Source organism: Schistocerca gregaria, chromosome 8, assembly GCF_023897955.1.
Source record: "Schistocerca gregaria isolate iqSchGreg1 chromosome 8, iqSchGreg1.2, whole genome shotgun sequence".
In the NCBI taxonomy this organism is placed as follows: domain Eukaryota; kingdom Metazoa; phylum Arthropoda; class Insecta; order Orthoptera; family Acrididae; genus Schistocerca; species Schistocerca gregaria.
Window position 1 is genome coordinate 278,623,117 of NC_064927.1, and position 27,478 is coordinate 278,650,594.

At 43.4% G+C, this 27,478-nt stretch overlaps 1 pseudogene; it reads right to left on the minus strand.

Moving 5' to 3' along the window:
- Positions 1–6,150: 6,150 nt before the first annotated feature.
- Positions 6,151–27,478, minus strand: part of LOC126285147 (beta carbonic anhydrase 1-like) — a 32,356-nt pseudogene continuing 11,028 nt past the window's right edge.

Below are 27,478 nucleotides of genomic sequence, written 5' to 3' on the forward strand. Positions count from 1 at the left end.
TGCCTAAAAAATGAGATCGACAGTAAGTGCAAAATGGCTAAGAAGGGGTGGCTAGAGGACAAATGTAAGGATGTGGAGGCTTATCTCACTAGGGGTAAGATAGATACTGCCTACAGGAAAATTAAAGAGACCTTTGTAGAAAGGAGAACCAATTGCATGAATATCAAGAGCTCAGATGGGAACCCAGTTCTAAGCAAAGAATGAAAGCAGAAAGGTGGAAGTAGTATACAGAGGGTCTATACAAGGGCGATGTACATGAGGACAATGTTATTGAAATGGAAGAGGATGTAGATGAAGATGAAATGGGAGATACAATATTGCGTGAATAGCTTGACAGAGCACTGACAGACCTGAGTCGAAACAAGGCCCCGGGAGTAGACAACATTCCATTAGAACTACTGATGGCCTTGGGAGAGTCAGTCCTGACAAAACTCTACCATCTGGTGAGCAAGATGTATGAGGCAGGCGAAATACCTTCAGACTTCAAGAAGAATATAATAATTCCAATCCCAAAGAAAGCAGGTGTTGACAGATATGAAAATTACTGAACTATCAGTTTAATAAGTCACTGCTGCAAAATACTAACGCGAATTCTTTACAGACGAATGGAAAAACTGGTAGAAGCCGACCTCGGGGAATATCAGTTTGGATTCCGTAGAAATATTGGAACACGTGAGGCAATACTGACCTTACGACTTATCATAGAAGCTAGATCAAGGAAGGGCAAACCTACGTTCCTAGCATTTGTGGGCTTGGAGAAGGCTTTTGAGAATGCCGAGTGGGATATTCTCTTTCAAATTCTAAAGATAGCAGGGGTAAAATACGGGGAGCGAAAGGCTATTTACAATTTGTACAGAAGCCAGATGGCAGTTATAAGAGTCGAGGGGCATGAAAGGGAAGCAGTGGTTGGGAAGGGAGTGAGACAGCGTTGTAGCCTCTCCCCGATGTTATTCAATCTGTATATTGAGCAAGCAGTAAAGGAAACAAAAGAAAAATTTGGAGTAGGTATCAAAATCCATGGAGAAATAAAAACTTTGAGGTTCGCCGATGAGATTGTCATTCTGTCAGAGACAGCAAAGGACTTGGAAGAGCAGTTGAACGGAATGGATAGTGTCTTGAAAGGAGGATATAAGATGAACATCAACAAAAGCAAAACGAGGATAATGGAATGTAGTCGAATTAAGTCGGGTGATGCTGAGGGAATTAGATTAGGAAATGAGACACTTAAAGAAGTAAATGAGTTTTGCTATTTGGGGAGCAAAATAACTGATGATGGTCGAAGTAGAGAGGATATAAAATGTAGACTGGCAACGGTAAGGAAAGCGTTTCTGAAGAAGAGAAATTTGTTAACATCAAGTATTGATTTAAGTGCCAGGAAGTCGTTTCTGAAAGTATTTTTATGGAGTAGCCATGTACGGAAGTAAAACATGGACGATAAATAGTTTGGACAAGAAGAGAATAGAAGCTTTCGAAATGTGGTGCTACAGAAGAATGCTGAAGATTAGATGGGTAGATCACATAACTAATGATGAAGTACTGAATAGAATTGGGGAGAAGGGGAATATGTGGCACAACTTGACAAAAGGAAGGGAACGGTTAGTAGGACATGTTCTGAGGCATCAAGGGATCATAAATTTAGCATTGGACGGCAGCGTGGAGGGTAAAAATCGTAGAGGGAGACCAAGAGATGAATACACTACGCAGATTCAGAAGGATGTGGGTTGCAGTAAGTACTGGGAGATGAAGAAGCTTGCACAGGATAGGGTAGCATGGAGAGCTGCATCAAACCAGTCTCAAGACTGAAGACCACAACAACAACAACAAACTGGAGAACGCAAAACGCTTTACGGTCATTAGTTTCTATGTTGGGTATGGGGCCCTTACCTAACACTGTTTAGGTACTCTTTAATTTTGATCTTCAACCAACACACTACGACGCTTGCATTTGATACTATTAAAGCTCATGGCTGGGAAATTCTTTAATGGGCATCCTGTGGAACTTGGTAGACGTAGCGTTCTGTAAGGTGCGTCCGAAAAGTTCGGTGAATGGTCTCAGGAAATAGAGGAAACAAGAGTCATAAAATATCTTTATTGGCCTGCAAGGCAGTCATCATTAGTTACAACACACTTCTGGCGTCAGTTGTCAAGCTCTTGGAAGTCCTCTGTGCCCGCTTCTTATGTAATCACTCGAAACACCGTGGTCACACGTTGGTGGATATCCGCAACAACTGCGAATGTTCGTGAACAGTAGTGCTTACACTGTCTTCTGTTGTGATTCACAACGACAACCGCCGACCATTCGCAAGCACCGTCGCACTCATTCCGCGTTGTCTGAGGTTGTGCATGTTGACCTGAACGCAGCTCGTCCCGCCTGTAATGCGTTTAATCCACTCGGACACACACTCTCTACTCACTGTTTCAACACCGTACACTTTCACTGGCATTCCATGAATCTACGTCGCCTTTTCATCCTAATTTGAAGTAAAATTTCATGTTAACACGTTGGTCCACTTTGTGCTCCATTTTGCAGAGACGTGAGTGAGATGGATGCTTGTCGATGATCGGCGGCTGTATTTGAGAGTCAGAGTATAAGAGTGAAAGATAAGCATAGACAGTGAAATGAAATGTCATGTGACGAGAGCCTCCCGTCGGGTAGACCGTTCGCCTGGTGCAAGTCTTTCGATTTGACGCCACTTCGGCGACTTGCGCGTCGTTGAGAATGAAATGACGATGATCAGGACAACACAACACCCAGTCCCTGTGAGGAGAAAATCTCCGACCCAGCCGGAAATCGAACCCGGGCCCTTTGGATTGACAGTCTGTCAGGCTGACCACTTTTTTTCTTTTTTTCTTTTTTCTTTTTTTTTCTTTTTGAAAAGCCTTTAATAAAATGGAACTAAGAAACCAAGTGCCACAGCCACTTTTCATCCTATAACAAAAAAATCTGGTCCACTTCAGGCGTTGGCTCCTGACTAAACCTACCCCAGAGAGCTGCCTCTATACCAGGGGAAATATGGGAAATCAAGGTTAGGGCTATCTTTACAAACAAAACAAAATCTTCCTTTTTCTCAATTTTTTAAATATTTTTATTGTCGTTATGCTTTTTTTGTTTAGTTTTGTTGTGCCAGCTACCGGGGGAGGACAGTAAAGACAGTATAAGCACTATTGTTCATGAACATTTGCAGACGTTGCGGACACCCAACAACGCGTGACCACGGCGCTTCGAGCCATTCCGTAAGAGATGTTGCTGATTGCGTCCAACAGATGTCCAACTGATATTGGAAGTGTGTTGTAGCTAATTGTGAGTGCTTTGATGGCCAGTAATGGTATTTTGTTTGTAATACTAAGACCATTCACCGAACTTTTCACACGCGCCTCGTAGTCTTCCCCTTAGCCGGTTGTGCTACCGCCGCTGTTCTTCTGACAGTCTGGTATGGTATTCAAAATGCTCGCAATAATTTATGTCTCGATTTTCAGAAAACGCTTATCAGGTGACTACACTGTTAAGAACTGCTCTACTAAAGTGAGTAGATAGTCGAAGCACTCATTTGTTGAGACTGTATCTCCTTATACGGTTGTTGACGATCAAATAATCAAATTTTAGGGTTCTGCACCTGAACCGATAACAACGGGATCACTTTGCAGTAGGCTTGTCTGTCTGTCAAAACCTCTTTTTCTCAAGAGCAGGTAGATGTATCAAGTTGAAATTTATGTCGCATACTTAATTCCACGGTCCCTACGCACTTGTGTATCTGTCGCCGCATCAGCAGTGGTGCGGTCCACGGCGTTAAAAAAACGGAGCAAGTGCTAGAGCGCCCGTCACCTCGGCTCAATCTGAAGATAACTGGACGGTATTCAGCCGAAATATTAGAAGAAGAAGTCAAATTTATGCGGCTGCACGCCCGAAATTTTGTGGACCAAGCAATATATTGTTTCATAAAGCTATCAAAATGCCCAAATAATAGCGTCATGTGAATTATATACATGAGGGTTGGAACTTAAATAGTGGTAACTATTTATTTACAGCTCGTACAAAGTAGACAGGTGTTTGAAAGTTTTACTGACCTACAAAGTAGTCACTAGCATTGTGTATAACCCGTTGCCAGCGACGTGGAAGTCGTAGGATACTCTTAGCAGTGCCAGTTGTGCTGACTGTTCGAGCGGCGCGGTCTATTGCCCGGCGGATTTGTAGCAGTTCTGAAGTGAATGCCGTGAAGTGTTTGCTTCAGTTTAGAAATCGACTTGAACTCACGAGGGCTTAAGTCAGGGGAGCGCAATAGGTGGTGTAGCACTTAGCAGCCCCATCAGTCAAACAAATCAGTAACAGCTTGCACCGTACGTGCTTGAGCATTGTCCTGCAAAATGATGGTAAGTTTCTGCAGAAAGTGTCATCACTTCTGTCTCTAAGCTGGTCGTAGGTTGCGTTGCAAAAATGAACAGCATACAGACAAAAGTGATGACACTCATCGATATACACTGAGGTGACAAAAAGGCATGGAACAACGATAAGATCACATAAAGACGGCGGTAGTATGGCGTACACTAGGCATAAAACGGCAGTGCAGTTGCGGAGATGTTATTTGTACTCAGGTAATCAGTGTGAAAAGCTTTTCGGCTTGAAGATGGCTGCCAACGGGTACTGACAGACGTTGAATACAGAATGGTAGCTCGAGCTAGACGCATGGGACATTCCACTCCAGCAACTGTTAGGCAAATCAATATTCCGAGATCGACAGTGTCAAGAGTGTGCCACTTACAACGCAGTGCGCGACGGCCTCCACTTAACGACCGAGAGCAGCGGCGGGAGTTTGAGTAGAGTTGCTGACAGACTGCGTGAAACAAGTGCAGAAATCAGTGTGGGACGTACTCGTTAGGAAAGTGCGGCGAGATTTGGCGTTAAGGAGCTATGGCAGCAGAATGCCTTTGCTAACAGCACGACATCCCTTGCACAGGCTCTCTTGGACTCATCACCACATCGGTTGGACCCTATACGACTGGGAAACCGTGGCCTGGTCAGATGAGTGCCGATTTTAATTGGCAAAAGATGATGATAGGGGCAGACCTCAAGAAGCAACGGATCCAAGTTGTCAACAAGGCACTGTGCAGGATGGTGGTGGCTCCATAATGGTTTGGGCTGTGTTTGCATGGAATGTGTTACGTTCTCCAGTGCAACTGAACCGATCATTGACAGAAAATAGTCACGTTCCGTTACTTGGAGACCATTTGCAACCGTTCGTGGACTTCATGTTCCCAAACAACGTCAGAATTTTTATGGATGACAATGCGGCATGTCAACCGGCCACAACTGGTTTGAAAAATATTCTGAGCGTTTCGAGCGAATGATTTGGCGACCCAGATTGCCCTTCATGGATCCTAGCGAAGATTTATAGTACATAATCGAGAGATCAGTTCGTGCAGAAAATTGCCAAAAATGGGCGGCTATAGAGGCAGCATGGCTGAGTATTTCTACAAGGGATTTCCAAAGATTTAATTAGAATTATATTTTAAAACCTTCAGCTGCTGAGGAGCGTTGATATATATCAACGGAGACAGGTGAAAATGTGTGCGCCGACCGGGACTCGAACCCGGAATCTCCTGCTTACATGGCAGACGCTTTATCCATCTGAGCCATTTTTTTTCCACTTGCATCTACATTCTAACAGAACACAATACCAACTCATTACATTTATGAAACCTAGGAAATTAAAAATGGTCATTCTGACCTCCTACCGACAACCCACGCACGATCTGTCAGTTCACTCCTCATCATCCATCACACAAACTTTTATCAACTGTGGCACACAGTGTACACCCTAAGTACACTTTTACTGATTTTAAACGTAGAGCCATAAATTTTTACTGATGCTTCCCAGACTCTTGTCATACAGGAAATGACATGTAATTATATTAGTATCTCCAAAAGGACGGTATCATATACAATGTTCATTCTCGTCCAAGAATTAGACAATAATGTGTTTTGAAATATCTCTCCCTGATCCTTTTACACATGACGACATTCTCTTCTTTTACACACATCAGATGTTAGCCTAAGACCAAGTAAATCTTTTTAACAATGTGCAGTCATTATATAACATTATACACAGCAATATCAAAAAGATAAATTCTCACTGAAGTATAGAACGGTGGCCATTATGAGTAGTACCTATTCACTTCTTTTATTAGTCCTATGACAGTATGGTCATTTATTTCCACAAAACGTTTGTTTTGCCTACTCAAATAATGGATGTCACCTGTGTATATATCAAACCACGATGCATGTATGTGCAACTGACGTGTTTCCGAACGGTTCTTGAGGAACCCGTAACTTGCGATGCCCTGTAGTTGCTGGAGACAGTTGACCTGTGACAGCTTGTCTTCAATACTGAATTTGTTATCAGGGTCAATATATGCCACAAAATTTGCGCATGGGAGTCTCAGCTTGAAATAACAGTGGTTGGTGAAAACCTCCAGTCTCCAACTTCTCAAATTTCTTAAGTGAAGCATTGGCATGGGCAATGCGCCATGCACGAAGAGGTGATATAAGGCTATTATTACTTGATGAGAATTATTCACACTTCAAGCGACACAGCAAATTCATGGCCTTGCAATCTGAGTGACCACATACTATAACAGGTCTGATGTCAATGATAACACAACCAAGTTCCAATGCTGCTGGTTCAGCAGTTGTAACTTCCTCTGGAAAATTCTATGAATTTGGTATCACATCACCAGCATTCCGGACTTACCAACAAACATGTCGCCGATATTTGTCTCGAGCCACAGAGGATAGTGTGACTGCAGGGACTATCTCGCGCATGCCTCCCGCGAGACCCACATTCTCACCTTGTATGTCCACACACTACACTCGTAGTGTCCCACGCCAACACACTCATTACTCGTGGAAGACATTCTTACCAAGTCCCGTAAGAGTTCGAGTAATATGTGTGCATCTGCACACAAGAAGAAAGTCATGTCCGAAAGAACAGACACCATAACCATATAAGTATATATTTCAAAAACATGGTTCAGTCCATGCCACGTCACGTTGCTCCATTACGCCGGGCAAAGGGAGGTTCGACACGATATTAAGAAGTTCCGAGGGCTTTTGTCACCTCAGTGTATGTCTCATCATTACACAGTATAGAAACTACTTTAAGAATTAAGTCGAGTGATGCTGAGGGAATTAGATTGGGAAATGAGATACTTAAAGTAGTAAAGGAGTTTTGCTATTTGGGGAGCAAAATAACTGATGATGGTCGAAGTAGAGAGGATATAAAATGTACACTGGCAATAGCAAGGAAAGGGTTCGTGAAGAAGAGAAATTTGTTAACATCAAGTATAGATTTAAGTGTCAGGAAGACGTTTCTGAAAGTATTTGTATGGAGTGTAGCCATGTATGGAAAGGAAACATAGACGATAACTAGTTTGGACAAGAAGAGAATAGAAGCTTTCGAAATGTGGTGCTACAGAAGAATGCTGAAGATTATATGGATAGATAACATGAGGAGGTACTGAATAGAATTGGGGAGAACAGGAGTTTGTGGCACAACTTGACTAGAAGGAGGGATCGATTGGTAGGACATGTTCTGAGGCATCAAGGGATCGCCAATTTAGTATTGGAGGGCAGAGTGGAGGGTAAAAATCGTAGCGGGAGACCAAGAGATGAATACACTAAGCAGATTCAGAAGGATGTAGGTTGCAGTACGTACTGGGAGATGAAGAAGCTTGCACAGGATAGAGTAGCATGGAGAGCTGCATCAAACCAGTCTGAGGACTGAAGACCACAACAACAACAACAACAGCTCCTTTTCCAAAAGTAAACAATTTTGAGCCAAATGTTCATTTAACTGATACAAGGTTTTAAACATGCACCAATAAATTTTTAGGAGAGAAAATAAACAAATAAACCCACTGGAGATGGCACATGAAGTGCTGAAACAAATCGGGGTATAAACAGAACATTAAAACAGTGTGTTGCATAAGGCAGAAATCCTCTCAAGTTTTACAGTGATTTTTATTCACACTGCAACTCGCGTATTGCAGAGCAGTGTATTTTGATAATGCCGCTCTTGATAGTAAAGGCTGTTGCTACAGCGCTGGCCTAATATTGGGAAGGATCCCCTTCCACCAGCCTCATTTTGGTTTCCCGCGAGTTCTCGATATTATTACCCCATTGCTATGCTTCCTTTTCGTGAGCCACCTGCGATGTGTACAAGCAAACGGGAGAGTGTGTGACAGGCGGAAGCGGTAGCGCCAGGTAGACGGCTGCTGCGGTATCCGCGCAGACGTAGGGCCGGCACGCCGGCGCCGTGCGCGATGAGGCAGCGGCGCGCGCTCCCGCTGAGGCTGCGACCTGCACGCCTGCCGCGGATCCGCTGCCGCTGAATATGCAGAGCACACGCCTCGTGCCGGCGCTAAGCCGGACCCACGTCCTACGCGCCTGGTTTTACAAATCGCGCGGTCGATAAACAAACCCCCTCGCCGCGATCTGATCCGGCGCGCGCTGCCGTCTCTGCTGCTCCGCAACCGTGGCTGTCCGTCAAGACTAGCGCCTCGCAGGCCCTGCGAAATGTAGGTTGTCCCAGAGGACATGGCGCGAGACTGAAAAGGGGCTTCCCTCAGGAGCACGGTCAAGCAGAGTATCGCATAAGTAACTAGACACTCTGACAATACCACACTTGCAAAATAGGTTAGAAATCAGATTAATAATGAAACTTCCTGGCAGATTAAAACTGTGAGCCGGACCGAGACACGAACTCGGGACCTTTTCCTTTCGCGGGCAAGTGCTCTACCAACTGACCTACCGAAGCACGACTCACGCCCCCGTCCTCAGCTTTACTTCTGCCAGTACCTCGTCTCCTACCTTCCAAACTTTACAGAAGCTCTCCTGCGAACCTTGCAGAACTCTCATTCTGGAAACATCCCCCAATATGTCTTTGCAATATCTTTTCTTTCAGGAGTGCTACTTCTGCAAGATTCGCAGGAGAGCTTCTGTAAAGTGTGGAAGGTAGGAGACGAGGTACTGGCAGAAGTGAAGCTGTGAGGACGGGGCGTGAGTCGTGCTTGGGTAGTTCAGTTGGTAGAGCACTTTCCCGCGAAAGACAAAGGTCCCGAGTTCGAGTCTCGGTCCGGCACACAGTTTTAATCTGCCAGGAAGTTTCATATCAGCGCACACTCCGCTGCAGAGTGAAAATCTCATTCTGCAGATTAATAATGTTGCTCAAGCAGCATATGTTCGCTTTATCTGGCAACATCAAAGTTATTGACTGCGGGTGGTATCATCAGAATGGAAATAATGAAGTCGCTGTAAAAAAGTCATTAATTTTGGCACTTATCTTGAATGGATTCCCACGTAGATTACGTCGAAGTTGTTATGGCTCATCTTGTTGATTCTAGGGTGATTCCACTTTGACTGCTAGAAGGTCCAGATCTGTATTTTAGCAATATTTGAAGACCTAACATATGCGTTTTTCGGGAAATTCTTAATGATTAAACATTCCCAGATCAGAACAATAGTATTGTAGAAATAATTTTTGACTTTGTGTTTACGATCCTCATTTTTATTAAACTTCTTGTAAATTCACATATACTTCTACTTAATTCTCACATCATCAAGAAAACAGTCTCCATCAATCTTCATATATTTAATTCCACTCTAACCAAGCACAAGACTTGACTATTCTTTTACAAAGCGAAGTAACAACTTAACTTATGCAAAGTGAAACAAAGACTGCATTGTGCGCATTCGCGCCAAAACGGTTACAAGTAAGTCAAAGATTGTGACAGTCTCACAGAAATGAATACACACAAGAACCATATCACTGTAATATATCGATACATCGGAGTCCCTATACATTAATAAAACCAAATGTGAACATTGTCACAAAAATATGTCTGTTACTTCGCAGAAAAGTAGTACGATATTACTGGTACCGAGAACTGGGGTTGGAGTGCCGTAATGGTCACGTAAATAAAGAATCATTACAACATCTACGTCTGTATTTACACCTACATACAAGCTCCACAAACCACTGTACGATATATGGTGAAGGGTACCCTTTACCACTGCTAGTTATTTCCTTTTTCTTTTCTACTCCCTCACACAGCGAGGAAAAAACGACTCTCTATATCCCTCCCTAGGAGCCTTAAGCTCTCTTATCTTTACTTTAAGGACCTTATGCGAAATGTACGTCTGTAGACTCATTCTACAGTCAGCCTCAAATGGCGGTTCTCTGAATTTTCTCAACAGTGCTTCTAGAAAAAAACGTCACCTTCCCTCCATTGCTACACGTCTGATAAATAAGAAACTATCAGCCTCGATTGCGGTAATGAAACCAACCTTTACCTAGGTTTCACCCCAGATAATTGAGCCTTCTTCAGAAGATATACCTGAATCTATAATTTGTCTAAGAGGGCATGGTCTAGAAATAAAACTAAAACAGCCTGAATGGGCGTAGTCACATTTTAAAAATGCTGTACATAATCACTAAGTCAACGCCAAGACTTAACTTAATCTCTGGCGAGAGCCTTGTCTTCATGGACGCCGTGCGGTGGGCCTCGGGAGCTCACGTGAAACTAAATAGGACTAGGTAACGCGCTGCAAAACAACATGGGGGGGGGGGGGGGGTGGGGGTGGAACACTGTGCATGTCTGAGACCATGACCGTCAAAGATAAAGGACCAACGCAGTTATATCTTAAAACAAATGACTGATAGAAAGGTTGAAAAATCAACAAGCCTATGCACCAGGTTATGACTAAAATATAATAAACTATGCATGGATTTATATAAGTTCGAACACACTACCCTGACTTACAGTATTAGAATATATCGATCCTTTCACAACGACTGCTGCATAACGCACACATCGTTATTAATGAAAGATGACGCAGGACATAAAACAGTGAAACTCTAGTATGTAAACGCCATGATGCAATAATCTCGGATAAACTGTACACAGATTGTCGAGTACGTGTTTTTATCAGTTTATGTAGATATACTTCTTATTGCTGAGACGCACTGAATTAAGAAAATTATCAAGATTAATTTTTTATCTTATTACTAAAAAAACGCTTGAGTGAACGCACATCGCCACTTCATCGTCATGTAATAGCAAATGACCAGCATAGGTCAAATTATGTTTTACGTGTAAAAAAAATATGGTAATTGCTTGAACGAACGTACAACGCCCTTTCATCGGCCTTATACTCTATCGACCGACAGAGGTCAATTTCACTACGCGGTATAAAAGAGAATTGTCGCTTCTTATATTAAAGGCTATTGTTCATAGATATGATATGATAAAACGTGCTTAACCCGAAAAGACACGTAGGAAATTTTATGGACACTTGACATGGGAAAACGGCATGTTAAACACAGGAAAGAATTAAAAAGAAATAAAAGATAGTTACTGCATTGTTGAAAGTAAAAAAATATCCATCTGAGGTCTAGAAGCATCTGCGTAATATCTATGTGTAGTCCAAACACACCAGTAACAAGTCTAGTAGCCCACCTGTGAATTCCTTCGATGTTTTCTTTCAATACAACCTGATGTGGATACCAAACACTGGAATATCAACACTAAGTCGGACTACTTTACAGACGAAGCACACTTTCCTAAATTCTCCAAACACATCTATACTTCTCAACCCAACTTACTGTGTGTGGTGGAGGGTACTTTACGTACCACTTTACGTCACTTTCGAAGCCTACAAGGTGAAAGGATATCAATGATACGATTCGCTGATGACATTGCTATCCTGAGTGAAAGTGAAGAAGAATTAAATGATCTGCTGAACGGAATGGTCTAATGAGTACACAGTATGGTTTAAGAGTAAATCGGAGAAAGACGAAGGTAATGGGAAGTAGCAGAAATGAGAACAACGAGAAACTTAACATCAGGATTGATGGTCACGAAGTCAGTGAAGTTAAGGAATTCTGCTACCTAGAGAGTAAATAACCAATAACGGATGGAGCAAGGAGGACATCAAAAGCAGACTCGCTATGGCAAAAAAAAGGCATTTCTGGCCAAGAGAAGTCTACTAATATCAAATACCGGCATTAATTTGAGGAAGAAATTTCTAAGGATGTACGTCTGGAGTACAGCATTGTATGGTAGTGAAACATGGACTGTGGGAAAACCGGAACAGAAGAGAATCGAAGCATTTGAGATGTGGTGCTATAGACGAATGTTGAAAATTAGTTGGACTGATAAGGTAAGGAATGAGGAGGTTCTACGCAGAATCGGAGAGGAAAGGAATATGTGGAAAACACTGATAAGGAGAAGGGACAGGATGATAGGACATCTGCTAAGACATGAGGGAATGACTTCCATGGTACTAGAGGGAGCTGTAGAGAGCAAAAACTGTAGAGGAAGACAGAGATTGGAATATGTCAAGCAAATAATTGAGGAAGTAGGTTGCAAGTGCTACTGTGAGATGAAGAGGTTAGCACAGGAAAGGAATTTGTGGCGGGCCGCATCAAACCAGTCAGTAGACTTATGACTAAAAAAAAAAAAAAGTTCTAGGGGACTGATGACCGCAGATGTTAAGTCCCATAGTGCTCAGTGCCATCTGAACCATTTGAACGCTCTTTGGCATCCAAGAAAAGAGTATCCGAACACTGGTCCTGTTTGTACGCATTTGATAATTACGTTCTCACAGCTCACACTTGCACATTTACTGCACGCTCGTCGGAATGAGACGGATTCTGTGTTAATCCTTTCCCTATATGCCGGTACTTATGCACCCGCATTTGATCCGTCATGCACTGTACGGAGGTTGCACGGAAAGTAAGGAACGATCGGTCGCGAAATGGGAACGACAGTGAAAATCAAAATTGTTTTCTTTGCACATTTAGCTACATTTTCCAGGTGCTTCTCTACATTGACTACTTAGACTTTTGTCGGAGCGTTATACCAGATTTCCAATACCATTGTCATAGAAGGCAGCCGCCTGTGCTTTCCGATAATTCTCTACAGCACGTAGGCTGTGCCCAAGCGTTCTCTTCGTGTCCAGCGTTTCACGTGAACAAAGATGATTCTCAGGTCGAACCAATTAGGGCTGTGTTGTGGGTGATCAAACACTTCCCATCTAAAAGGCTGCAGGAGTGTCTTCACTGCCCGTGCAGAGTGCGACTGAGAATTGCCGTGAAGAAGGAAGTGCGTGGCAGTTGTGTTAAGTGGGCTGCATTCATTAAGGCGAAGCCTCTCAGCGGGCTCTCCTACTTGGCGGGAAACATTGTTGTTCTAGGTACATTTACTCGCTCACAGTGCGCTCACAACTGAAATGAGTATCTTGATGTGATCGGCGGGCATATTAGACACACTGCCAAAATGTCTGTGAAAAGCTTAGTCGGATTTTCACAGCGGCTTCCATTTCGCGACCAATCGTTCCTCAATTTTCGAATAGTCCTCGTATGTAAGCTGCAGCAACACCATCGAATCCAAAATTTTTGGTCGTCCCTTACAGTTATACAAGGCTTGGACAAAAACACTGAAACAGCGCGAAAAATATACCCTTGAACATGAGGGAGATGCTAGCCAAACCATAAGGTTGCGCTGCTGTATTTGACCACCAATGTCACCTGTGCAATGTCCTTAGTACATAGCAAGTGCCAGTCGTGGTCAGAACGGTGTTCTGTGTAGTTATGTACGCATTATGTCGGAGCGTAGCCACTTAGAACGTGGGAAAATTGTTGGTGGTCGTCTAGTGGATGATTCTGTAACCAGTTATGGCGTCTGCAGTGAAATAAAACGAAAATATTGTAAAAAAAAAGTATTTATAAAGAAGAGACATATAAAAATTGAATAATATGTATTTTTATCATTTCTCTGTGTAAGTTTCGAGGGCAAAGAAATATAACAAAATGATCTAAAGAAACAAGATACGCTCTTTTGTTAATTTTTTAGTCGCCTTCACTTCTTCTCTTGTCTTGGTTGCGTGTAGATGGACATCTTGCGAGTGCTAGCAAATGTAAGCATATTTGTACGAATTAAGCAGATAATATATTGATTTAATATCATTGTTCACTTTTAATTTGTAAGAGGTGATCCCGATTTCATGTCCACCTTCCTTTGAATTAACCTGCATTCGAGTAATTTACAGTTCAACAATCGCAGCGGCCGATGCAGCCAAACACGCCATTACGTTGCGATATTAACTTATAAAAATTAGCGGTAGCGAAAAACTCGCCCGCCATTAACTTAATATTCATTTTTCACCACAGCCGCAAGAAGTTGCAGAAATACGTAGCTTTCAGATTCTTATTTTCAGTACCACAGCCGAGAGCCGGAGCCAGGACTCCGACTACAATGCAGTGGTTAACGGGGGTAAGAAAAAATACACTCGCGCGTGTGTGGGCCGCAATTGTAATTAATAACTAAAGGTTTTTCTTTATTTAAAGTGAACTGACTAGCCAAGGAAATTAATATGAAAAGTTTATTCCATTGTTCAACTTATATGCTCATGTCTTAAGATTCAGCGAGTCTAACATTCATTAATGTAACAAATAATTTAAGATTAATATTGATAAAAGGGAGAACTTCACAAAAGCATTGAATTGTACATCAAAATTCAATGAAATATCGTTTTTATTAAGGCCTACCACGTAAGTCGGCAACAATCAAAATAATAATAATAATATATTAAATTACGACGGCCGACGGATGCGAGACAGAGGAGCCGAAGTGTTCGGTGTCCGAAGAGGTGTCATGTCGAAGATTCATACCGCATACAGGTAAAGAGAGAAAGCATCATCTGGTAAGTCACAAAGCGGAAGAAAGTGTGGGTTGAGTGATTGTGGCGGATCGTCAGTGAAGAAGATTGTGACGAAAAATAAGAGGATGAAAACTGGAAAAGTCACTGCAGAAGTAAACTTCGCACTCGCGTATCCTGTCAACATCGTAACAACTGGCAACTGCAGGGCGAGCTAGAATTTCAAAACCACTCATTAGTGATAAAAATTCCACTAAGAGGAAAACGTGGTGCTGAAGCCATAAAATCGGAACTATGGAGCAGGAAGATGTTCATGTGGTAAGATGTGTCTTGTTGCACACTGTTTCCAATTTCTGGGAGAGTTTACGTGGCATGGCGAGGGTCGGTGATGATTTTGACGACCATATCGTTTTATTTTAATCCCCCCCTCCCGTCCCCAGGTACTCCGTGAGGTCGCATTACTGCAAGGATTATGTGACCATTTTCGCTGATCAGGTCTATTAGACGGTACATCATCTGAAATTTCCTGGCAGATTAAAACTGTGTGCCCGACCGAGACTCGAACTCGGGACCTTTGCCTTTCGCGGGCAAGTGCTCTACCAACTGAGCTACCGAAATACGACTCACGCCCGGTACTCACAGCTTTACTTCTGCTAGTATCTCGTCTCCTACCTTCCAAACTTTACAGAAGCTCTTCTGCGAACCTGGTCGTACTTTGGTAGCTCAGTTGGTAAAGCACTTGCCCGCGAAAGGCAGGTCCCGAGTTCGAGTCTCGGTCGGGCACACAGTTTTAATCTGCCAGGAAGTTTCATATCAGCGCACACTCCGCTGCAGAGTGAAAATCTCATTCTGGTACAATATCTGTTTTCCAGTGGTGATGGCGTGTTCCAAGACGACGGGACCCGTTTCCACACATTTCGCATCAAATTTGGAAATTTGTGGTAAGTTCCTATGGGACCAAACTGCTGAGGTCATTGGTCCTGAGGCTTACACACTACTTAATCTAACTTAAACTAACTTAGGCTAAGGACAACACACACACACATGCCCGAGGGAGAACTCGAACCCCCGAAAGGGGGAGCCGCGAGAACCGTGGCAAGACGCTCAAGACCGGGAGGCTACCCCGCGCGGCCATCTCGCATCATCTATGAACGATCTCAATAGCACGAGGATGAAATGCCGCATCTCCTCTGGCCAGATCTCCATGTTATTCAGCTTTTGTTATCTACTTTGGAGTGACGGTTTGCGTGATCGCTATCCACCACTATCATAGTTACCTCAACTTCTCAATGTATTGCACGAGAAATAGTGTAATATTCCCTTTAAAATCACACAGGACCTGTATTTACACATTCTGAGATGGACGGACTCTTTGAATGACAACTGGCTTCCTGCATGATAGGAACGATAATGTGTTGTGTTATGGATGTTTTCCTATTTTTGTCCACATCCTGTATCTGTACTAAACAAATTTGTTTGCCATATGTACCCCACACAGCCAGGTAATCTGAAAATGTCTGAGTTTTTTTTGTTAAGAGCGCTCAACTACTGAGGTCATTAGCGCCCAGTCACAATTGTAAGAGCACATCGAATCTAGTAAAACTCAAGGGGGGGGGGGGGGGAGGGAACAGAAAGTTCTTACAAAGATGCAGATAAAATAGGTGAAAGAGTTAGATGTCTTTGGACAAGCCAGTCAAAGTAGTAAAACGAAGAACACGAGCAGCTGCTCGAGCGTCATCAGCTAAAATATCCTGTAAAGTAGATGGCAGAGACAAGACAACACGAGATTGACTAAAACGGGGACACGACAATAAAACATGGCGCATTGTCAAAGCATGACCACAAGGGCACTGCGGGGCTGGGTCACCGGAGAGCAGGTAGCGGTGGCTAAACCGGCAATGCCCAATCCGCAACCTGGTCAGAAGGACCTCTTCTCGCCGAGATGGTCGGGAGGAGGTTGTCCAAGCAGTTGGGAACGGTTTTTTCCTTGAAGTGATGACCAAGTATGCCACCACAATGACACAACCTCTTACAAATAACCCCACTAATGTCAGATTACGGGACACAATGGGAGGCTGGCCGAGGCAGGAGGACTGCAGATTTGGCTGCAGCATCAGCAGCCTCATTCCCAGGCACTCCTACATGGCCGGGAACCCACAGAAAGCTGACAGGAGAGCCACAATCAGCAAAATAATGGAGGGACTGCTGGATCCGTTGCACCAAGGGATGGACCGGATATGGAGCTCCAAGGCTCTGAAGAGCACTGAGTGAATCAGAGCAGAGTACATACGATGAATAGCGGTGACGGCGGGCATACTGAACGGCCTGATGGAGAGCAAAAAGCTCGGCCGTAAAGCTGGAACACTGGTCGAGGAGCCGGCATTTAAAGGTGACACCATCGTCAGTTTTGGAGCCATCAGTGTAAATAAAGGTGTGACTGGCAAGTCGCGTACGAAGTTCGACAAACCGTGAGCAATACACTGCAGCCGGAGTACCCTCCTTCGGGAGCGAGCAGAGGTCGAGATGAATATGAACCGGAGCCTGGAGCCAAGGTGGTGTCGGGCTCTCACCTTCTCTGAAGGTGGTAGGGAGGGCAAAATCCAGTTGTCGAAGCAGGCTACGAAAGCGGACTCCAGAGGACAGCAGGGCAGACACGTACAAGCCATATTGACGGTCGAGAGAATCGGCGAAGAAGGACTGATAAGAGGGGTGGTCGGGCATTGACAACAGCCGGCAGGCATACCGACAAAGCAGTACGCCGCGCCGGTAGGTCAATGATAATTCGACAGCTTCAGCATAAAGACTCTCGACGGGACTAGTGCAGAATGCTCCGGTCGCAAGACGTAACCCCCGATGGTGGATGGAGTTGAGACGGCGTAAGAGGAATGGCCGAGCAGACGAGTAGACGAGGCTCCCATAATCCAGCTTTGATCGGACTATGGACCGATACAAGCGAAGCAGGACAGTGCGACCCGCTCCGCAAGATGAACCACTAAGAACTCTGAGGACATTAAGGGAACGTGTACAAAGGGCAGCCAAATAGGAGACGTGCGGAGACCAACAAAGTTTCCTGTCCAGTGTGAGCCCTAGAAACTTAGTTGTTTCCACGAATGGGAGAACAACGGGACCGAGATGGAACGCTTTATATCGCCAATAGTTGATGCAAACCGTCTTCTCTTCAGAGAACCGGAAGCCATTAGCCACACTCCATGAGTATAGGCTGTCAAGACAACGCTGAAGGCAGCGCTTCAGGAGGCATGTTCTCTGGGCACTGCAGTAGATCTCGGAGTCATCGACAAAAAGAGAGCCTGAGACATTAAGCGGAATGCAATCCATAATTGGATTGATCGCTATGGCAAAAAGGGCTACGCTCAAGACGGAGCCCTGAGGCACTCCGTTCTCCTGGAGGAAGACGTCGGACAATACGGAACCCACACGTACCCTAAACTTTAACTGTTAAAAAGGAATCAATAAAAAGGGGCAGGCGACAGCGTAGACCCCACCTGTGCATAGTGCGTAGGATACCTCCTCTCCAACAGGTGTCATAAGTCTTCTCCCTCTGAGTTTGTGTGGTATCAGAAGCTATCTGAATTACTTAGTCTCCACCGGCACATATGTAAGATCCACAGTGACGTAGGCGTATCTACATAGCTGAAAAGGCTAGCTTAATACACGAGCAATTAAGGTCACTGCTTAGGCTGTTTCACTCTAGCTTTAGATACAATTAAGTACAATTAAAAATGAATGGGGTACTTTTGAGTTCGTAGTTACAGAGCGATCGCACGTAGAGGTATTGCAAAGGTAGAAAGATTCATTAATCAAGACAAGAGAGAAGGTTAATAAATTCCAGTAATTCCAACTTTACACAAATGCACTCAAATTCGATATAATGATCAAAGTTCACAGAGATAACTAGATGCTTCATGAGTAAATACAGTTCAAGAGACTACCTACATTTACATCCCCAGCGGATACGACAAACAAAAGAAAATTAAAAAACATAATTATATGTTCCTGAAACATCATCTTATGACTCGTTATGATTTGAAACAAGCCTCTAAGACCTTGAATGACTAAATTAGAAATGGATACAGATCCTCATGTGCTCTAAAGGAGTTAAAAACATCAACAAAGGCGTAACGTTCCCATATCAAACGCTATTGCAAGATTTATCGCGAGAACGAACCTAATTCTGTTTCATCATAAAATGCACATAACTTACAATCTCGTAAATGCAGTGCAAATGTAAGAAGCCAGCAAGAATCTAATGATAAACCATAGCACAGTCGTTTGAATGGAGTCATCTATAACTAGACAAAGCGTGTATACTATGAAAAAAATCGGCACCCCTGGTCGTCACAAAAGGAGGAAAGGAAGTGCCTTTGCGTTGTGGCCACGGTGTCTTCCAAATAAATTCTGCCACATAACGTTTATACTGGCTACCTCCAGTCAATGCTCAATCGAGTCTTCGAGATATGTCTTACAGTTCCTACCCAGAGAAGCTGCATGGTAGCAGACATATACGTGGCTGCAGATTTTCGAGACTGGAAAGCGTTTGCGCAAAAGCAGCACCTTTCAACTCCACGCCCACCCCTTTTTCTCTGTTCCAGTCGCTAACCGTCCGCAGGAAGAACGATTCCTGCTATATCTCCGTGTGAGTCGGAACCTTTTTCGCCTTTTCGTTAAACATATATGGGGCGATCAAAAGGTTTCCATTTGAGGGCGTTGGTGCAGCGTATATACCGCGGAGCACAACTTTCATGTGAGTATATTATAACTGTCTTGTAGGCAAGGGATTAGTGCGGCACTGGTGTCTTTACTATGTACATGCGGTACAAGAGGAATCGTGAATTACGGCGATGTTAATTTCTGATGCCTACTAACAGGACCAACACGATGTTAATTTTTTCTCTGCTTCCGAAGGACAAACATCGGTAGAATCCATAGGAGAATGAAGTATGTATATGTGTTTGTCGAAAATCGCTATTGGGGAATGGTGTCCACGAAATGTTGATGCCCCATGATAACGCACGTCCCCATATCGCAAATGTCGCAACGCAGAAGTTCACGAACCCAAGAGGTAGACACTCGAACACCCACTCTGTAGCCCTGATCTCTCCCCAAGCGATTATCACGCCTTTGGTTCCCTAAAAAAGGCCTTGGAGGATCGACGATTCATGTCAGAACGATGTGCAGCTGGCAGATAGGGACTTCTTCACGCAGCAGGATACAGTGTTTTAACAAAAGGGGATCCACAACCTGGTGGGTCAGTGGCATGATTGCCTCAACGCTCACAGCGATTTTGCCTAATTCGCATATCGATTCTGGACTGTACGGCCGCAGATCATGTAAAGGGGAGCAATATATTGGTTGGCTCTTTTAGGAACGTACACTCTCGAAATTTATACATTACACCACACGGCAGAGCAGAACCCCCCGGTTGTAGCGTCTCTCACTGACGTTGGCTGAACACCCCTGCTGTTACTAAATCAACCTGTAACTAAATGTGCTGCTCTTCTTTGTATCTCATACATCCACCCTATATTGTGCTTTCCTTTGCTAACCACATGCCTATTAGTAGTTAGTGGCTTTACTAGTTAGAATCTTTTACTTAGCTGGCAGTATTGACGCTCGCTGTATTGCAGTAGTTCGCGTAATGAAGATTTTTGTGAGGTAAGTGCTTAATGAAATGTATAGGTTATTGTTAAGATTTCTTTTTAGTCAGGTCCATTCTTGTGACTTAATCATTTGAAGTCACGTGTAATTTTTTTGTGTAGTCAGATTGCGTTGCGCTAGAACATTGTGGGTCAGTGTTCACATGAAAAGAAAAAGTAAAGAAAATTAGGCTCAGAACGTTCAGTTTTACTCAGCTGTTTCAGAATCAAATAGCGTAGAAGTTTCATCTTCTCAGCCATTCTGCAATTTAAATACCAACACATTCATTTAAATAAAGAAGTTTCAGCTTTAATACGGTTTTTGTTAAAGACCGATTGCCAATCTCTGCACAAACTGTCGATCATTTGTAGGTCTTCCTGCATTTCCCTGCAGTTTTCGACTTCCCTGTACACGTCATCATCCGTGAAAATCCTCACTCTACTTCCGACTAGATCCATTACGTGATTTGCAGATATTGATATTTTTTCGTCCGAAGGTTTCTCTGTGTTGAGAATGATAAGTTGCGTTCTGTTTGCTGGGAACTCTACAGACCAGTCACACAGTAGGTCCGATAGTTACTGTGGGGCGCCTTCAGGAAGCCAAGGACCATGGCACCAACCTGCGCGCTGCTATTTGCTGCTCTGTGGATCTTGTCGACGAACGGAGTGAGCTGGATTTAACTCGGTCGCTGTTTTCGAAATCCATGTTGGTTCGTACAAAGAAGGTTATTGGTCTCCCGAAATGGCACAATACGCGAGCATATAATATCTTCCAAAATTGTATAAAGCATATGGAAGATGTATGTAGAATAAGGACGCAGCAAGGTTTCTGGTTTAACTTGCCACCAACAGCGAGGTTATTTGAAGTGTTAAAGGTTCAAATGCCTCTAAGCACTATGGGACATAACATCTGAGGTCATCAGTCCACTAGACTTAGAACTACTTAAACCGAACAAACCTAAGGACTTCACACACATCCATGCCCAAGGCAGGATTCGAACCTGCGACCGCAGCAGCAGCACGGTTCCGGACTGAAGCGGCCAGCGAAATGTGGAAGGTGGCCATGTGTTGGCAACCTGCCACTACTCTCAAATGTTTACGTTAAGTTGTTGATGTGTAGAGATGAGATTTTGTTTCTCTCACAGTCGACCTCTGTGGGGCTTGGATGTGTTTCAGACCTGCGTTTAGACACGCGGCCCACTTCGCTTTGTAAATGCCGATTCACATTGGATATGAGTGCAACAGTACGGTCGGCGGCGTCACCGTCGAATGGTGGAGCGTAAGCAGTAGACTGAACGTCAGCTCAGTGTCACTTCGCGTAGCGCAGTACGACGACGGTGAAAGTGAGGCTGTGGAACAAAAAACTGGAATACAGTGTAAGTTGGGTATATCCTTAGACATCTTAGATGTAGCTCAGTTATGGTTAATTTTTAATATTTAAGTTAATATCTGAATTCTCCCCTATACTCAGTACCCCTTTGATTTGATTCTTTGCTTACAAAAGTATTGTGTAGAATCAAATCGTACTTAAAGGTACTGTGGTCTCACGCTATAACGTGAGAAGCGCATGTTTAGCTATTGTGAACATTTACACAGCGCTCGTGTGATCATAACGTGGCAGGCAGTCTGATACACAGTACTAAATGGATGCCAGTGGTGCCATCGGAACCTGGTGAGGGTCGTAGAAATACGGACAAGAAAGAAAGGCAGAAGAGACAATAGTAAGTCAATTGAGAAAAATTGACAATTGTAAAAATCATGTCGAGAGAACAACCAAGGAGTGGGTGTCACGACTGAATAATAGGCAATGTACTACGTCCATTTCAGTGTCTGTAGAAGAGTCTAATGTGATTTGCAAACATGGTGAATCGGTGCTAGCTCTTCATGTTAATAGCTGGTGCTAAGAATCTATGTGATTAATAATAATTCGTTACTCAGGAACGAATACGATTGTTGCTTTCTTATCTAACATAAGCATCGTCCCAAGAACATCACGACTAAAATTTATGATATCGCCGTGATATGTTCGCCGCCATGATACAGGTAAACCAGGGCACAGTAGTGACATGCGTCGGAAACAGTCACTTCAGGTATGGAAGACAGATCAAGACGCACTCTCAACATGAGTACATTGAGATTCAGTATGCACAAATAAACGTTGCTTGAAGAAAATTCGAATCATTACAGATTAACTTCATTGCGCAACAATAGGTTAAATGACAGCTATACAGGTATAAACATTAAGAGATACAGTTTTGTACTACAGACTATATATTCAATACTAGCATAGTAAATTTATGCTTGTTTTTTAGCGTCAGAATAAAATTAACTATTTTATTTCACTGCTATTGTGCATGGCTTTCAGAGCCAACTTCACATTCAGTAATTGCACTCGGAATGTATTGCCTGACAAAAAAATTGAAGCACTCCTAAGATATGATCGGATATCAGTGCAATTCTGTACACCCACACACCATCGGGATATGTAAATGATTAGAGCTGCAATTTTTTCTCTGAGAGGTAGAACGGCCACTACAGCGCTTTAGTGACGTTCGTGCTAACAGTTCTCACCCGGCCTGGTAGTATATATAAGAGGTGTGATCAGCGTCAGATGTTGAGTGATCACAGAGAAGGACGCAGAGGTGCCACGTAATCGTGTGAGACAGCATTATCAGGACCTGAGAGATATTGAAAGCGGATTAATTGTGGGTCTATTTTTCGCCGGATGATCGAATTGTGAATATCCAGATTTGCGGGGCATTCAGTTGTGCTGAGTCTACATGACTGCTTATAACGCACTGATGATGGCTGGGCTGCTGATAGAAATCTATTATACCGGTATATGTTGCAAAAAAATGCAGATGAGATTGCGAACCGATGCTGACCTTCTTTCTGTCCTAGATTACATTTCGGAGCAAAACTATTCGCTCGGAATCAAATCTAATATCTTCCTTATTCAGTTTCATTCTCTATTCCGTGATAATCAATGAGAAGGCTGAGCTTCCAGTGAAATGGAATATCACTGACTTTATAACTACGCTTGCAGGAACACTAAAATAATAATATAACGATAAATCAATTTGAGCGTTAAATGTGAGATCGGAAGTACAGTTTACAGTATATTACCTCAATGAGCTAAATACAGAGATCTTTCTCTTCTTAAAACATTTTGTAGACACATGTTGTTTTGTCATTTCACTTCAACATTTTTCCTGTTTTGGAAACCTGCATTATGTCCTTCCGTTATATATAGGTTTTATTGATACAAGCAAAAGCTTACATGCATTCTGCTCACCACACAAACCGAACGTCAATTGAGTGGAGGAGGCCTTGGTGCAAGGTACTTAGAACTCCATGAGGAGGGACTGCTTGGCACAAAGACAGTGCGTCACGTGGTAATTGAACGTTTGAGTCATTTACTGCATGATTGGGCACTTAGAACAAGCCTAGAGACATGCAACAGAGTACGGAGAACACGACAGCTCTGAAAACGCTTTATTTGAAGATATGGGACTTAGATCATTTGACATTTCCTCTACAATACTTAACTAGCTCATTACCCAGCGTTGCCTGGGTGTGTATTTATTCCAGTTCTATTGGCACATTTCGTTCCCCCATTCTCTATCCCTCTCCTCTTGACCCTCTCTCTCTGTACGTATGCCACTCCTCCCTCTCTCCGTCGACTTGTTCCTCTCCCCCCCCCCCTCTGCCCATCCCCTCCTCACCCTCTCGCTGTCCATCTCCTCCTCCCTCCTCTCTCCGCCTATCTCCAGTTCCCTTTCTCTGCGTCTAACAGCGTTCTCCAAATCACGTCACATAATTTACTACCTGATATTTTGTGCGCGGTCATAACTGCATCCCTTAGTGAACTGTCATGCGTCTACACTGTGACACCTGACCTGCCGCTCAGGAGAAAATAAATATTAATAGCTTATTTGTGCCACGCTTACTTGGAGGCAACAACCAACCTAAAAATATATTGTTCGTGATATCTGCAGTTATTAGCCTGCAAATGAAGTAAATAATGATCCAAAATTGTTCAGTAATAATAATGAGCGCATGGCATTGGTGGCGGGGAGATCCCTTCGCGGGGCGGTTCGGCCACCGCTCGACAAGTTCTTTAACGCCACTACAGCGACTTGCGAGTAAATGAGGATGAAACGATAATTAAAGACACACAACACCCAGTCATCTCGAGGCAGAGAAAAATCCCTGACCCCACCGGGAATCGAACCCGGAAACCCGCGCGCAGGAAGCGAGAGCGCTAGCGCAAGACCACGAGCCGTGGACAATTGTTCAGTACACTGTCCTCATCCACCAAAACAATACCTGCACTGACACCGCTAACACCCTGTACATTTAACATATTTCACACATTTTTGTACACAAATTTCACCTGCATCGCTAGCGAATTTCGCCCAACAGTTTCGTTATCACGCAGTTCAATTATTATGACGTTATACCACCTGGACCATATGCCGTACAATAATATAATTTTGCACGTAAATACACTGGTGTCTGTGAATACCGTCTGCAAACTGTGTTGTAACTATAGTTAAAAGTGAAAAGAAGTAATAAATAATAAATTAAGAAGTAATAAAACGTCGTGTTTGTTGTGGCAGCTCTCTACGTGAACAGCGAAAACGTCGTAGGCTACACACCTTTTTTTCTTTCATCATTCTGTGGGATTTGTCAGCAAGAAAAAGTTTCGTTGAGGTCTGAGATTAAGTGTAAAGTTTGTTGCAACTCATTAAGTGCTCTAATTATCAAATAGAGGATGAATAAAGTCTGGGTATTCACTCGTCATGGGCTACATTTCTTTTTCACCACCCATCCCTGTGATAGGTACGTGGTTCTTACCCCGACAGCGATTCGTTCCCGACAGTAAGTGATAAATGTACCAAGTTTGGTTGAAGACGGTCCAGGAGTTTAGGGGGAGATGTGGATCATACATACATGCATACGTCCATTTTTATAGCATGAGGAGTCATTCAATAATTAAAAAGAAAAATCGGACTGGGGAAAAAACTGTTAGTAGCGAAAGCTTCGTACTTTTATGGCTTTAAGTTGGCATCACTGGGATGAGCCCTGATCAACTCAAGTGTCAACATTGTTTTATTTATAACCTCAAAAATACATTTCAAGATGGTGAGTGCGCTTCAGACGTCCACATTAGTGGCAAAACGTTCTGTGACTCGTTTTTTACTAGCTGAAGGCGAGAAACGAGTGAATATATACTGTAGAATCTCTAAAGTTTATGGTGAAGGTTGTATGAATCGTCTAAATTCTTACAAATGGGTAGAGCAGTTAAAAAATGGTCGCTACTTTGTGACTGACAGCGTTCTGGTCGACCTAATGCAATTTCAACTTCCTCACTTAAAAGTCGAATTGATGACATCAATCTTGCCGACCGCCATGTGACTGTGGAAATGATAGTTGATAAGGTTCAAGCTAGTACTGGTACAGTTAATAACATTATCTCTAACAAGCTGAAGTACCGCAAAACATGGGCAAGATGGGTCCCAAAGGAGTTGACGCGGCTACGCAAGGAAACAAGGTTGAGAGCGTGTACAGAGCTAACGGAACGTTATGAAAGAGACGGTGAGCACTTCCACAACAAAATTTTAACTTGTGATGAAACTTGGGATCACCATTGTGAGCCAGAATTAAAAAGACCAAGCATGGAATGGAAGCACACTAACTCACCTGTCAAGAAAAAATTCAAAACTCAAGCTTCAGTAGGAAAAGTCATGTTGATGGTGTTTTGGGATACTGAAGGTCCAGTTTTTTTGTGATTATTGAGAAGAGCAGTGTACAATGAACAGCCAGTACTACTCGGATTTGCTTTGAAACAAGGTGAAGCCAGCCATGAGAGAGAGACGTCGTGATCTCAGAGGAGAGATGTGATTATCCAGCAAGACTACGCGTGTCCTCATATTGCTCAAGTAATCCGTGAAACCATAGCCAAAATGGTACTGTCTCATCCCCCTTATAGTCCTGATTTAGCACAGTGATTTCCATTTGTTTGGTGAACTGAAGGAGGCATAACGTGAGAAGTGATTCCAGGACAACGAGGATGTGAAAAAGTTCGTGGGAAACTGGTTCAACCATCAAGATAAAGAGTTCCTTGTAGCCGAAATAAAGATGCTTGTAGCCTGTTGGAACAAGTGCATAATTGAAACTTCCTGGCAGATTAAAAGTGCGTGCGGGACCGAGACTCAAACTCGGGACCTTTTCCTTTCGCGGGCAAGTGCTCTACCAACTTTTTTTTTCTTCTCATTTTGTTCGATTTTGTTCGTTGCATTTGCTCGGGGCGGACATCGTAAGACATCCGTTTAAGTTCGTTGTTGATCGATTAACTCAGTTATTTTTATTACAGAGGGAGATAACCCTCTGACTGAACACGTTGAGCTACCGTGCCGGCAACCTGCGTAAGGAGAGCTTCTGTAAAGTTTGGAAGGTAGGAGACGAGGTACTGCCGGAAGTACAGCTGTGAGGCCGGGGCGTGAGTCGTGCTTGGGTAGCTCAGCGTGTTCGGTCAGAGGGTTAGCTGCCCTCTGTAACAGAAAACTGAATGAATAGGTCAACGAAGAACATGAACGGATGACATTGGACATCCGCCCAAACAAATTCAACGAACAATATAGAGCAAAATAAGATCACCAAAAAAAAAGTTGGTAGAACACTTGCCCGCGGAAGGCAAAGGTCCCGAGTTCGAGTCTCGGCCCGGCGCACAGTTTTAATCTGCCAGGAAGTTTCATATTAGCGCACACTCCGCTGCAGAGTGAAAATCTCATTCTGGAAGTGCATAAATTTTCAAGGGGACTATACTGAAAAGTAGAAAAAGTATTGTTTTGTAAAAATAAACGCATTTTTCTCCAGACCAATTTGTCTCTTTAATTATACAGCAGGTCACCTTGGTGTTTCATGTATGCTTCGTTCTTTTCGCATTTGCACATCCGAAAATATAATGTTACAGTCTAAGTCGGCAATCACTTTAAATGGCAACTGTGACTGTAGTAATTATCTATTATAAACTTCCAACGTTTCCTGCACATGTCGATAGCCGTTGTGTCTGCCTTTTTATGTTGACTGAATCGTTATGTCTACA